Below are 13130 nucleotides of genomic sequence, written 5' to 3' on the forward strand. Positions count from 1 at the left end.
GCGGCCCGCAGGGATGCCCAACGCCGGCAGGTTCTCACCGGCGTAGTGCCCATACCGATCCACGTGTGGGCCGAACGCTCGTGAGAATTGGGTAGGAAAACTCCCGGCGAATACTCTTCGGTCGCCGCATGTCTGCAGTGCCGCCCCCCACGACCGCCCCCGCGGCTGGTCGGGCATTGTGAGTGCCCGCACCCGAACCTTGCCAAGAGGCACTCCGCGAGACGGACTGAGGCGAGGCCAACGCTGGCAGATCCTTGGCCTGCGGGGTCCCATCCCTGGCAGTATACCATGGGCACGGGCCCAGTGGGAAGCCCGAACTCAAACGCTCGCTTGCCTCCCCATCCTTCTGCTTCTGGGGTCCTGTCCCCTGTGGCCTTTATATCAGGAACCTGAGTCCGCAGCCACGCATCTCCCAACCACGCAGGTGGCAACGGTGCCTTCCGGCGCTTCGGGAAATCCTCGGAGTGAGATAAACCTGCGTGGCCAAACTGAGGTCATCCCCATCCTTGGGCGCCCCATCTTCCGGAAAGACAGAGGCGCACGCCCAGCCCCCACCCATACTTCAACTCTGCTCCCAGAATGCTCCACTGCGCCGGCGCCCCCTGGTGGGATGCGTATTTTCCGTGTGATTTCCGGGCGGCCGCAACATGCCCTGGGCGAGAAAGGGCCCTGGGTCATGGAGAGCAGGGTGGTCCGCAGGGCTGACCAACGCCGGCCAGTTCTCACGAGCGTTCTGCCCAAACCGATCCCGGTTTGGGCAGATCGCTCGTGAGAATTGGCCGGAAAAAGCCCGGCGAAGTCTCTTTGGGCGCCGCACCTCTGCAGGGACAACCCCCCGGGACCTGGACGGGCATGGTGTGTGCTGGCAGCCGAACCCCGCCAAGAGGCCCTCCACGAGACAGAACGCGGCGAGGCCAACGCCTGCGGATCCTCGGCCTGCGGGGGTCCCATCCCTGGCGCTATACCATAGGGCCGGGCCCACCATGAAGCCCGGGATCGAACGCTCGCATGCTTACCCAGCCTTCTGCTTCCGGGGTCCTGTCCCTCGTGGCCAAAATATCTGGAACCCTGAGTCCCGCAGCCACGCATCTCCCAACCACGCGGGCGCCAACGGCCCCTTCCAGCGCTTAAGACAACCCACGGACTGAGATAAACCTCTAGAACCAAAATGAGGTCATCCCCATCCTTGGGCGCCCCATCCTCCCGAAAGACGGAGGCGCACGCCCTGCTGCCACCAGTCCTTCCAATCTGCTCCCGGGACGCTCCACTGCGCCGGAGCCCCCGCGTGGGCCGCGTCTTTCCCGTGCGATTTCCAGGCGGCCGCAACATGCCCTGGGTGAGAAAGGGCCCTTTGCCATAGAGAGCATGGCGGCCCGCACGGATGCCCAACGCCGGCAGGTTCTCACCGGCGTTCTGCCCATACCGATCCCCGTGTGGGCCGAACGCTCGTGAGAATTGGGAAGGAAAACTCCCGGCGAATTCTCTTCGGTCGCCGCATGTCTGCAGTGCCGCCCCCCACGACCGCCCCCGCGGCTGGCCGGGCATTTTGAGTGCCCGCACCCGAACCTTGCCAAGAGGCACTCCGCGAGACGGACTGAGGCGAGGCCAACGTTGGCAGATCCTTGGCCTGCGGGGTCCCATCCCTGGCAGTATACCATGAGCACGGGCCCAGTGGGAAGCCCGGGCTCAAACGCTCGCTTGCCTCCCCATCCTTCTGCTTCTGGGGTCCTGTCCCCTGTGGCCTTTATATCAGGAACCTGAGTCCGCAGCCACGCATCTCCCAACCACGCAGGCGGCAACGGTGCCTTCCGGCGCTTCGGGAAATCCTCGGAGTGAGATAAACCTGCGTGGCCAAACTGAGGTCATCCCCATCCTTGGGCGCCCCATCTTCCGGAAAGACGGAGGCGCACGCCCAGCCCATACCCATACTTCAACTCTGCTCCCGGAATGCTCCACTGCGCCGGCGCCCCCTGGTGGGATGCGTATTTTCCGTGCGATTTTCGGGCGGCCGCAACATGCCCTGGGCGAGAAAGGGCCCTGGGTCATGGAGAGCAGGGTGGTCCGCAGGGCTGACCAACTCCGGCCAATTCTCACGAGCGTTTTGCCCAAACCGATCCCGGTTTGGGCAGAACGCTCGTGAGAATTGGCCGGAAAAAGCCCGGCGAAGTCTCTTTGGGCGCCGCACCTCTGCAGGGACAACCACCCGGGACCTGGACGGGCATGGTGAGTGCTGGCAGCCGAACCCCGCCAAGAGGCCCTCCACGAGACAGAACGCGGCAAGGCCAACGCCTGCGGATCCTCGGCCTGCGGGGGTCCCATCCCTGGCGCTATACCATAGGGCTGGGCCCATCATGAAGCCCGGGGTCCAACGCTCGCATGCTTACCCAGCCTTCTGCTTCTGGGGTCCTGTCCCTCGTGGCCAAAATATCTGGAACCCTGAGTCCCGCAGCCTCGCATCTCCCAACCACGCGGGCGCCAACGGCCCCTTCCAGCGCTTAAGACAACCCACGGACTGAGATAAACCTCTGGAACCAAATTGAGGTCATCCCCATCCTTGGGCGCCCCATCCTCCCGAAAGACGGAGGCGCACGCCCTGCCGCCACCAGTCCTTCCAATCTGCTCCCGGGACGCTCCACTGCGCCGGAGCCCCCGCGTGGGCCGCGTCTTTACCGTGTGATTTCCAGGCGGCCGCAACTTGCCCTGGGTGAGAAAGGGCCCTTTGCCATAGAGAGCATGGCGGCCCGCAGGGATGCCCAACGCCGGCAGGTTCTCACCAGCGTTCTGCCCAAAGCGATCCCCGTGTGGGCCGAACGCTCGTGAGAATTGGGAAGGAAAACTCCCGACGAATTCTCTTCGGTTGCCGCATGTCTGCAGTGCCGCCCCCCACGACCGCCCCGCGGCTGGCCGGGCATTGTGAGTGCCCGCACCCGAACCTTGCCAAGAGGCACTCCGCGAGACGGACTGAGGCGAGGCCAACGCTGGCAGATCCTTGGCCTGCGGGGTCCCATCCCTGGCAGTATACCATGGGCACGGGCCCAGTGGGAAGCCCGGCCTCAAACGCTCGCTTGCCTCCCCATCCTTCTGCTTCTGGGGTCCTGTCCCCTGTGGCCTTTATATCAGGGACCTGAGTCCGCAGCCACACATCTCCCAACCACGCAGGCGGCAACGGTGCCTTCCGGCGCTTCGGGAAATCCTCGGAGTGAGATAAACCTGCGTGGCCAAACTGAGGTCATCCCCATCCTTGGGCGCCCCATCTTCCGGAAAGACGGAGGCGCACGCCCAGCCCCCACCCATACTTCAACTCTGCTCCCGGAATGCTCCACTGCGCCGGCGCCCCATGTTGGGATGCGTATTTTCCGTGCGATTTCCGGGCGGCCGCAACATGCCCTGGGCGAGAAAGGGCCCTGGGTCATGGAGAGCAGGGTGGTCCGCAGGGCTGACCAACGCCGGCCAATTCTCACGAGCGTTCTGCCCAAACCGATCCCGGTTTGGGCAGAACGCTCGTGAGAATTGGCCGGAAAAAGCCCGGCGAAGTCTCTTTGGGCGCCGCACCTCTGCAGGGACAACCCCCCGGGACCTGGACGGGCATGGTGAGTGCTGGCAGCCGAACCCCGCCAAGAGGCCCTCCACGAGACAGAACGCGGCGAGGCCAACGCCTGCGGATCCTCGGCCTGCGGGGGTCCCATCCCTGGCGCTATACCATAGGGCCGGGCCCATCATGAAGCCCGGGCTCCAACGCTCGCATGCTTACCCAGCCTTCTGCTTCCGGGGTCCTGTCCCTCGTGGCCAAAATATCTGGAACCCTGAGTCCCGCAGCCACGCATCTCCCAACCACGCGGGCTCCAACGGCCCCTTCCAGCGCTTAAGACAACCCACGGACTGAGATAAACCTCTGGAACCAAATTGAGGTCATCCCCATCCTTGGGCGCCCCATCCTCCCGAAAGACGGAGGCGCACGCCCTGCCGCCACCAGTCCTTCCAATCTGCTCCCGGGACGCTCCACTGCGCCGGAGCCCCCGCGTGTGCCGCGTCTTTCCCGTGCGATTTCCAGGCGGCCGCAACTTGCCCTGGGTGAGAAAGGGCCCTTTGCCATAGAGAGCATGGCGGCCCGCAGGGATGCCCAACGCCGGCAGGTTCTCACCGGCGTTCTGCCCAAACCGATCCTCGTGTGGGCCGAACGCTCGTGACAATTGGGAAGGAAAACTCCCGGCGAATTCTCTTCGGTCGCCGCATGTCTGCAGTGCCGCCCCCCACGACCGCCCCCGCGGCTGGCCGGGCATTGTGAGTGCCCGCACCCGAACCTTGCCAAGAGGCACTCCAAGAGACGGACTGAGGCGAGGCCAACGCTGGCAGATCCTTGGCCTGCGGGGTCCCATCCCTGGCAGTATACCATGGGCACGGGCCCAGTGGGAAGCCCGGGCTCAAACGCTCGCTTGCCTCCCCATCCTTCTGCTTCTGGGGTCCTGTCCCCTGTGGCCTTTATATCAGGGACCTGAGTCCGCAGCCACGCATCTCCCAACCACGCAGGCGGCAACGGTGCCTTCCGGCGCTTCGGGAAATCCTCGGAGTGAGATAAACCTGCGTGGCCAAACTGAGGTCATCCCCATCCTTGGGCGCCCCATCTTCCGGAAAGACGGAGGCGCACGCCCAGCCCCCACCCATACTTCAACTCTGCTCCCGGAATGCGCCACTGCGCCGGCGCCCCCTGGTGGGATGCGTATTTTCCGTGCGATTTCCGGGCGGCCGCAACATGCCCTGGGCGAGAAAGGGCCCTGGGTCATGGAGAGCAGGGTGGTCCGCAGGGCTGACCAACGCCGGCCAATTCTCACGAGCGTTCTGCCCAAACCGATCCCGGTTTGGGCAGAACGCTCGTGAGAATTGGCCGGAAAAAGCCCGGCGAAGTCTCTTTGGGCGCCGCACCTCTGCAGGTTCAACCCCCCGGGACCTGGACGGGCATGGTGAGTGCTGGCAGCCGAACCCCGCCAAGAGGCCCTCCACGAGACAGAACGCGGCGAGGCCAACGCCTGCGGATCCTCGGCCTGCGGGGGTCCCATCCCTGGCGCTATACCATAGGGCCGGGCCCATCATGAAGCCCGGGCTCCAACGCTCGCATGCTTACCCAGCCTTCTGCTTCCGGGGTCCTGTCCCTCGTGGCCAAAATATCTGGAACCCTGAGTCCCGCAGCCACGCATCTCCCAACCACGCGGGCGCCAACGGCCCCTTCCAGCGCTTAAGACAACCCACGGACTGAGATAAACCTCTGGAACCAAATTGAGGTCATCCCCATCCTTGGGCGCCCCATCCTCCCGAAAGACGGAGGCGCACGCCCTGCCGCCACCAGTCCTTCCAATCTGCTCCCGGGACGCTCCACTGCGCTGGAGCCCCCGCGTGGGCCGTGTCTTTCCCGTGCGATTTCCAGGCGGCTGCAACTTGCCCTGGGTGAGAAAGGGCCCTTTGCCATAGAGAGCATGGCGGCCCGCAGGGATGCCCAACGCCGGCAGGTTCTCACCGGCGTTCTGCCCAAACCGATCCCCGTGTGGGCCGAACGCTCGTGAGAATTGGGAAGGAAAACTCCCGGCGAATTCTCTTCGGTCGCCGCATGTCTGCAGTGCCGCCCCCCATGACCGCCCCGCGGCTGGCCGGGCATTGTGAGTGCCCGCACCCGAACCTTGCCAAGAGGCACTCCGCGAGACGGACTGAGGCGAGGCCAACGCTGGCAGATCCTTGGCCTGCGGGGTCCCATCCCTGGCAGTATACCATGGGCACGGGCCCAGTGGGAAGCCCGGGCTCAAACGCTCGCTTGCCTCCCCACCCTCTGCTTCTGGGGTCCTGTCCCCTGTGGCCTTTATATCAGGAACCTGAGTCCGCAGCCACGCATCTCCCAACCACGCAGGCGGCAACGGTGCCTTCCGGCGCTTCGGGAAATCCTCGGAGTGAGATAAACCTGCGTGGCCAAACTGAGGACATCCCCATCCTTGGGCGCCCCATCTTCCGGAAAGACGGAGGCGCACGCCCAGCCCCCACCCATACTTCAACTCTGCTCCCGGAATGCTCCACTGCGCCGGCGCCCCCTGGTGGGATGCGTATTTTCCGTGCGATTTCCGGGCGGCCGCAACATGCCCTGGGCGAGAAAGGGCCCTGGGTCATGGAGAGCAGGGTGGTCCGCAGGGCTGACCAACGCCGGCCAATTCTCACGAGCGTTCTGCCCAAACCGATCCCGGTTTGGGCAGAACGCTCGTGAGAATTGGCCGGAAAAAGCCCGGCGAAGTCTCTTTGGGCGCCGCACCTCTGCAGGGACAACCCCCCGCGACCTGGACGGGCATGGTGAGTGCTGGCAGCCGAACCCCGCCAAGAGGCCCTCCACGAGACAGAACGCGGCGAGGCCAACGCCTGCGGATCCTCGGCCTGCGGGGGTCCCATCCCTGGCGCTATACCATAGGGCCGGGCCCATCATGAAGCCTGGGCTCCAACGCTCGCATGCTTACCCAGCCTTCTGCTTCCGGGGTCCTGTCCCTCGTGGCCAAAATATCTGGAACCCTGAGTCCCGCAGCCACGCATCTCCCAACCACGCGGGCGCCAACGGCCCCTTCCAGCGCTTAAGACAACCCACGGACTGAGATAAACCTCTGGAACCAAATTGAGGTCATCCCCATCCTTGGGCGCCCCATCCTCCCGAAAGACGGAGGCGCACGCCCTGCCGCCACCAGTCCTTCCAATCTGCTCCCGGGACGCTCCACTGCGCCGGAGCCCCCGCATGTGCCGCGTCTTTCCCGTGCGATTTCCAGGCGGCAGCAACTTGCCCTGGGTGAGAAAGGGCCCTTTGCCATAGAGAGCATGGCGGCCCGCAGGGATGCCCAACGCCGGCAGGTTCTCACCGGCGTTCTGCCCAAACCGATCCTCGTGTGGGCCGAACGCTCGTGAGAATTGGGAAGGAAAACTCCCGGCGAATTCTCTTCGGTCGCCGCATGTCTGCAGTGCCGCCCCCCACGACCGCCCCCGCGGCTGGCCGGGCATTGTGAGTGCCCGCACCCGAACCATGCCAAGAGGCACTCCGCGAGACGGACTGAGGCGAGGCCAACGCTGGCAGATCCTTGGCCTGCGGGGTCCCATCCCTGGCAGTATACCATGGGCACGGGCCCAGTGGGAAGCCCGGGCTCAAACGCTCGCTTGCCTCCCCATCCTTCTGCTTCTGGGGTCCTGTCCCCTGTGGCCTTTATATCAGGGACCTGAGTCCGCAGCCACGCATCTCCCAACCACGCAGGCGGCAACGGTGCCTTCCGGCGTTTCGGGAAATCCTCGGAGTGAGATAAACCTGCGTGGCCAAACTGAGGTCATCCCCATCCTTGGGCGCCCCATCTTCCGGAAAGACAGAGGCGCACGCCCAGCCCCCACCCATACTTCAACTCTGCTCCCGGAATGCTCCACTGCGCCGGCGCCCCATGTTGGGATGCGTATTTTCCGTGCGATTTCCGGGCGGCCGCAACATGCCCTGGGCGAGAAAGGGCCCTGGGTCATGGAGAGCAGGGTGGTCCGCAGGGCTGACCAACGCCGGCCAATTCTCACGAGCGTTCTGCCCAAACCGATCCCGGTTTGGGCAGAACGCTCGTGAGAATTGGCCGGAAAAAGCCCGGCGAAGTCTCTTTGGGCGCCGCACCTCTGCAGGGACAACCCCCCGCGACCTGGACGGGCATGGTGAGTGCTGGCAGCCGAACCCCGCCAAGAGGCCCTCCACGAGACAGAACGCGGCGAGGCCAACGCCTGCAGATCCTCGGCCTGCGGGGGTCCCATCCCTGGCGCTATACCATAGGGCCGGGCCCATCATGAAGCCTGGGCTCCAACGCTCGCATGCTTACCCAGCCTTCTGCTTCCGGGGTCCTGTCCCTCGTGGCCAAAATATCTGGAACCCTGAGTCCCGCAGCCACGCATCTCCCAACCACGCGGGCGCCAACGGCCCCTTCCAGCGCTTAAGACAACCCACGGACTGAGATAAACCTCTGGAACCAAATTGAGGTCATCCCCATCCTTGGGCGCCCCATCCTCCCGAAAGACGGAGGCGCACGCCCTGCCGCCACCAGTCCTTCCAATCTGCTCCCGGGACGCTCCACTGCGCCGGAGCCCCCGCATGTGCCGCGTCTTTCCCGTGCGATTTCCAGGCGGCAGCAACTTGCCCTGGGTGAGAAAGGGCCCTTTGCCATAGAGAGCATGGCGGCCCGCAGGGATGCCCAACGCCGGCAGGTTCTCACCGGCGTTCTGCCCAAACCGATCCTCGTGTGGGCCGAACGCTCGTGAGAATTGGGAAGGAAAACTCCCGGCGAATTCTCTTCGGTCGCCGCATGTCTGCAGTGCCGCCCCACACGACCGCCCCCGCGGCTGGCCGGGCATTGTGAGTGCCCGCACCCGAACCTTGCCAAGAGGCACTCCGCGAGACGGACTGAGGCGAGGCCAACGCTGGCAGATCCTTGGCCTGCGGGGTCCCATCCCTGGCAGTATACCATGGGCACGGGCCCAGTGGGAAGCCCGGGCTCAAACGCTCGCTTGCCTCCCCATCCTTCTGCTTCTGGGGTCCTGTCCCCTGTGGCCTTTATATCAGGGACCTGAGTCCGCAGCCACGCATCTCCCAAACACGCAGGCGGCAACGGTGCCTTCCGGCGTTTCGGGAAATCCTCGGAGTGAGATAAACCTGCGTGGCCAAACTGAGGTCATCCCCATCCTTGGGCGCCCCATCTTCCGGAAAGACGGAGGCGCACGCCCAGCCCCCACTCATACTTCAACTCTGCTCCCGGAATGCGCCACTGCGCCGGCGCCCCATGTTGGGATGCGTATTTTCCGTGCGATTTCCGGGCGGCCGCAACATGCCCTGGGCGAGAAAGGGCCCTGGGTCATGGAGAGCAGGGTGGTCCGCAGGGCTGACCAACGCCGGCCAATTCTCACGAGCGTTCTGCCCAAACCGATCCCGGTTTGGGCAGAACGCTCGTGAGAATTGGCCGGAAAAAGCCCGGCGAAGTCTCTTTGGGCGCCGCACCTCTGCAGGGTCAACCCCCCGGGACCTGGACGGGCATGGTGAGTGCTGGCAGCCGAACCCCGCCAAGAGGCCCTCCACGAGACAGAACGCGGCGAGGCCAACGCCTGCGGATCCTCGGCCTGCGGGGGTCCCATCCCTGGCGCTATACCATAGGGCCGGGCCCATCATGAAGCCCGGGCTCCAACGCTCGCATGCTTACCCAGCCTTCTGCTTCCGGGGTCCTGTCCCTCGTGGCCAAAATATCTGGAACCCTGAGTCCCGCAGCCACGCATCTCCCAACCACGCGGGCGCCAACGGCCCCTTCCAGCGCTTAAGACAACCCACGGACTGAGATAAACCTCTGGAACCAAATTGAGGTCATCCCCATCCTTGGGCGCCCCATCCTCCCGAAAGACGGAGGCGCACGCCCTGCCGCCACCAGTCCTTCCAATCTGCTCCCGGGACGCTCCACTGCGCCGGAGCCCCCGCGTGTGCCGCGTCTTTCCCGTGCGATTTCCAGGCGGCCGCAACTTGCCCTGGGTGAGAAAGGGCCCTTTGCCATAGAGAGCATGGCGGCCCGCAGGGATGCCCAACGCCGGCAGGTTCTCACCGGCGTTCTGCCCAAACCGATCCCCGTGTGGGCCGAACACTCGTGAGAATTGGGAAGGAAAACTCCCGGCGAATTCTCTTCGGTCGCCGCATGTCTGCAGTGCCGCCCACCACGACCGCCCCGCGGCTGGCCGGGCATTGTGAGTGCCCGCACCCGAACCTTGCCCAGATGCACTCCGCGAGACGGACTGAGGCGAGGTCAACGCTGGCAGATCCTTGGCCTGCGGGGTCCCATCCCTGGCAGTATACCATGGGCACGGGCCCAGTGGGAAGCCCGGGCTCAAACGCTCGCTTGCCTCCCCATCCTTCTGCTTCTGGGGTCCTGTCCCCTGTGGCCTTTATATCAGGGACCTGAGTCCGCAGCCACGCATCTCCCAACCACGCAGGCGGCAACGGTGCCTTCCGGCGCTTCGGGAAATCCTCGGAGTGAGATAAACCTGCGTGGCCAAACTGAGGTCATCCCCATCCTTGGGCGCCCCATCTTCCGGAAAGACGGAGGCGCACGCCCAGCCCCCACCCATACTTCAACTCTGCTCCCGGAATGCTCCACTGCGCCGGCGCCCCCTGGTGGGATGCGTATTTTCCGTGCGATTTCCGGGCGGCCGCAACATGCCCTGGGCGAGAAAGGGCCCTGGGTCTTGGAGAGCAGGGTGGTCCGCAGGGCTGACCAACGCCGGCCAATTCTCACGAGCGTTCTGCCCAAACCGATCCCGGTTTGGGCAGAACGCTCGTGAGAATTGGCCGGAAAAAGCCCGGCGAAGTCTCTTTGGGCGCCGCACCTCTGCAAGGTCAACCCCCCGGGACCTGGACGGGCATGGTGAGTTCTGGCAGCCGAACCCCGCCAAGAGGCCCTCCACGAGACAGAACGCGGTGAGGCCAACGCCTGCGGATCCTTGGCCTGCGGGGGTCCCATCCCTGGCGCTATACCATAGGGCCGGGCCCATCATGAAGCCCGGGCTCCAACGCTCGCATGCTTACCCAGCCTTCTGCTTCCGGGGTCCTGTCCCTCGTGGCCAAAATATCTGGAACCCTGAGTCCCGCAGCCACGCATCTCCCAACCACGCGGGCGCCAACGGCCCCTTCCAGCGCTTAAGACAACCCACGGACTGAGATAAACCTCTGGAACCAAATTGAGGTCATCCCCATCCTTGGGCGCCCCATCCTCCCGAAAGACGGAGGCGCACGCCCTGCCGCCACCAGTCCTTCCAATCTGCTCCCGGGACGCTCCACTGCGCCGGAGCCCCCGCGTGTGCCGCGTCTTTCCCGTGCGATTTCCAGGCGGCCGCAACTTGCCCTGGGTGAGAAAGGGCCCTTTGCCATAGAGAGCATGGCGGCCCGCAGGGATGCCCAACGCCGGCAGGTTCTCACCGGCGTTCTGCCCAAACCGATCCCCGTGTGGGCCCAACGCTCGTGAGAATTGGGAAGGAAAACTCCCGGCGAATTCTCTTCGGTCGCCGCATGTCTGCAGTGCCGCCCCCCACGACCGCCCCCGCGGCTGGCCGGGCATTGTGAGTGCCCGCACCCGAACCTTGCCAAGAGGCACTCCGCGAGACGGACTGACGCGAGGCCAACGCTGGCAGATCCTTGGCCTGCGGGGTCCCATCCCTGGCAGTATACCATGGGCACGGGCCCAGTGGGAAGCCCGGGCTCAAACGCTCGCTTGCCTCCCCATCCTTATGCTTCTGGAGTCCTGTCCCCTGTGGCCTTTATATCAGGGACCTGAGTCCGCAGCCACGCATCTCCCAACCACGCAGGCGGCAACGGTGCCTTCCGGCGCTTTGGGAAATCCTCGGAGTGAGATAAACCTGCGTGGCCAAACTGAGGTCATCCCCATCCTTGGGCGCCCCATCTTCCGGAAAGACGGAGGCGCACGCCCAGCCCCCACCCATACTTCAACTCTGCTCCCGGAATGCTCCACTGCGCCGGCGCCCCCTGGTGGGATGCGTATTTTCCGTGCGATTTCCGGGCGGCCGCAACATGCCCTGGGCGAGAAAGGGCCCTGGGTCATGGAGAGCAGGGTGGTCCGAATGGGCTGACCAACGCCGGCCAATTCTCACGAGCGTTCTGCCCAAACCGATCCCGGTTTGGGCAGAACGCTCGTGAGAATTGGCCGGAAAAAGCCCGGCGAAGTCTCTTTGGGCGCCGCACCTCTGCAGGGTCAACCCCCCGGGACCTGGACGGGCATGGTGAGTGCTGGCAGCCGAACCCCACCAAGAGGCCCTCCACGAGACAGAACGCGGCGAGGCCAACGCCTGCGGATCCTCGGCCTGCAGGGGTCCCATCCCTGGCGCTATACCATAGGGCCGGGCCCATCATGAAGCCCGGGCTCCAACGCTCGCATGCTTACCCAGCCTTCTGCTTCCGGGGTCCTGTCCCTCGTGGCCAAAATATCTGGAACCCTGAGTCCCGCAGCCACGCATCTCCCAACCACGCGGGTGCCAACGGCCCCTTCCAGCGCTTAAGACAACCCACGGACTGAGATAAACCTCTGGCACCAAATTGAGGTCATCCCCATCCTTGGGCGCCCCATCCTCCCGAAAGACGGAGGCGCACGCCCTGCCGCCACCAGTCCTTCCAATCTGCTCCCGGGACGCTCCACTGCGCCGGAGCCCCCGCGTGGGCCGCGTCTTTCCCGTGCGATTTCCAGGCGGCCGCAACTTGCCCTGGGTGAGAAAGGGCCCTTTGCCATAGAGAGCATGGCGGCCCGCAGGGATGCCCAACGCCGGCAGGTTCTCACCGGCGTTCTGCCCAAACCGATCCCCGTGTGGGCCGAACGCTCGTGAGAATTGGGAAGGAAAACTCTCGGCGAATTCTCTTCGGTCGCTGCATGTCTGCAGTGCCGCCCCCCACGACCGCCCCGCGGCTGGCCGGGCATTGTGAGTGCCCGCACCCGAACCTTGCCAAGAGGCACTCCGCGAGACGGACTGAGGCGAGGCCAACGCTGGCAGATCCTTGGCCTGCGGGGTCCCATCCCTGGCAGTATACCATGGGCACGGGCCCAGTGGGAAGCCCGGGCTCAAACGCTCGCTTGCCTCCCCATCCTTCTGCTTCTGGGGTCCTGTCCACTGTGGCCTTTATATCAGGAACCTGAGTCCGCAGCCACGCATCTCCCAACCACGCAGGCGGCAACGGTGCCTTCCGGCGCTTCGGGAAATCCTCGGAGTGAGATAAACCTGCGTGGCCAAACTGAGGTCATCCACATCCTTGGGCGCCCCATCTTCCGGAAAGACGGAGGCGCACGCCCAGCCCCCACCCATACTTCAACTCTGCTCCCGGAATGCTCCACTGCGCCGGCGCCCCCTGGTGGGATGCGTATTTTCCGTGCGATTTCCGGGCGGCCGCAACATGCCCTGGGCGAGAAAGGGCCCTGGGTCATGGAGAGCAGGGTGGTCCGCAGGGCTGACCAACGCCGGCCAATTCTCACGAGCGTTCTGCCCAAACCGATCCCGGTTTGGGCAGAACGCTCGTGAGAATTGGCCGGAAAAAGCCCGGCGAAGTCTCTTTGGGCGCCGCACCTCTG

This window comes from Mustela nivalis (genome assembly GCF_964662115.1).
Source record: "Mustela nivalis genome assembly, chromosome: 9".
In the NCBI taxonomy this organism is placed as follows: Eukaryota; Metazoa; Chordata; class Mammalia; order Carnivora; family Mustelidae; genus Mustela; species Mustela nivalis.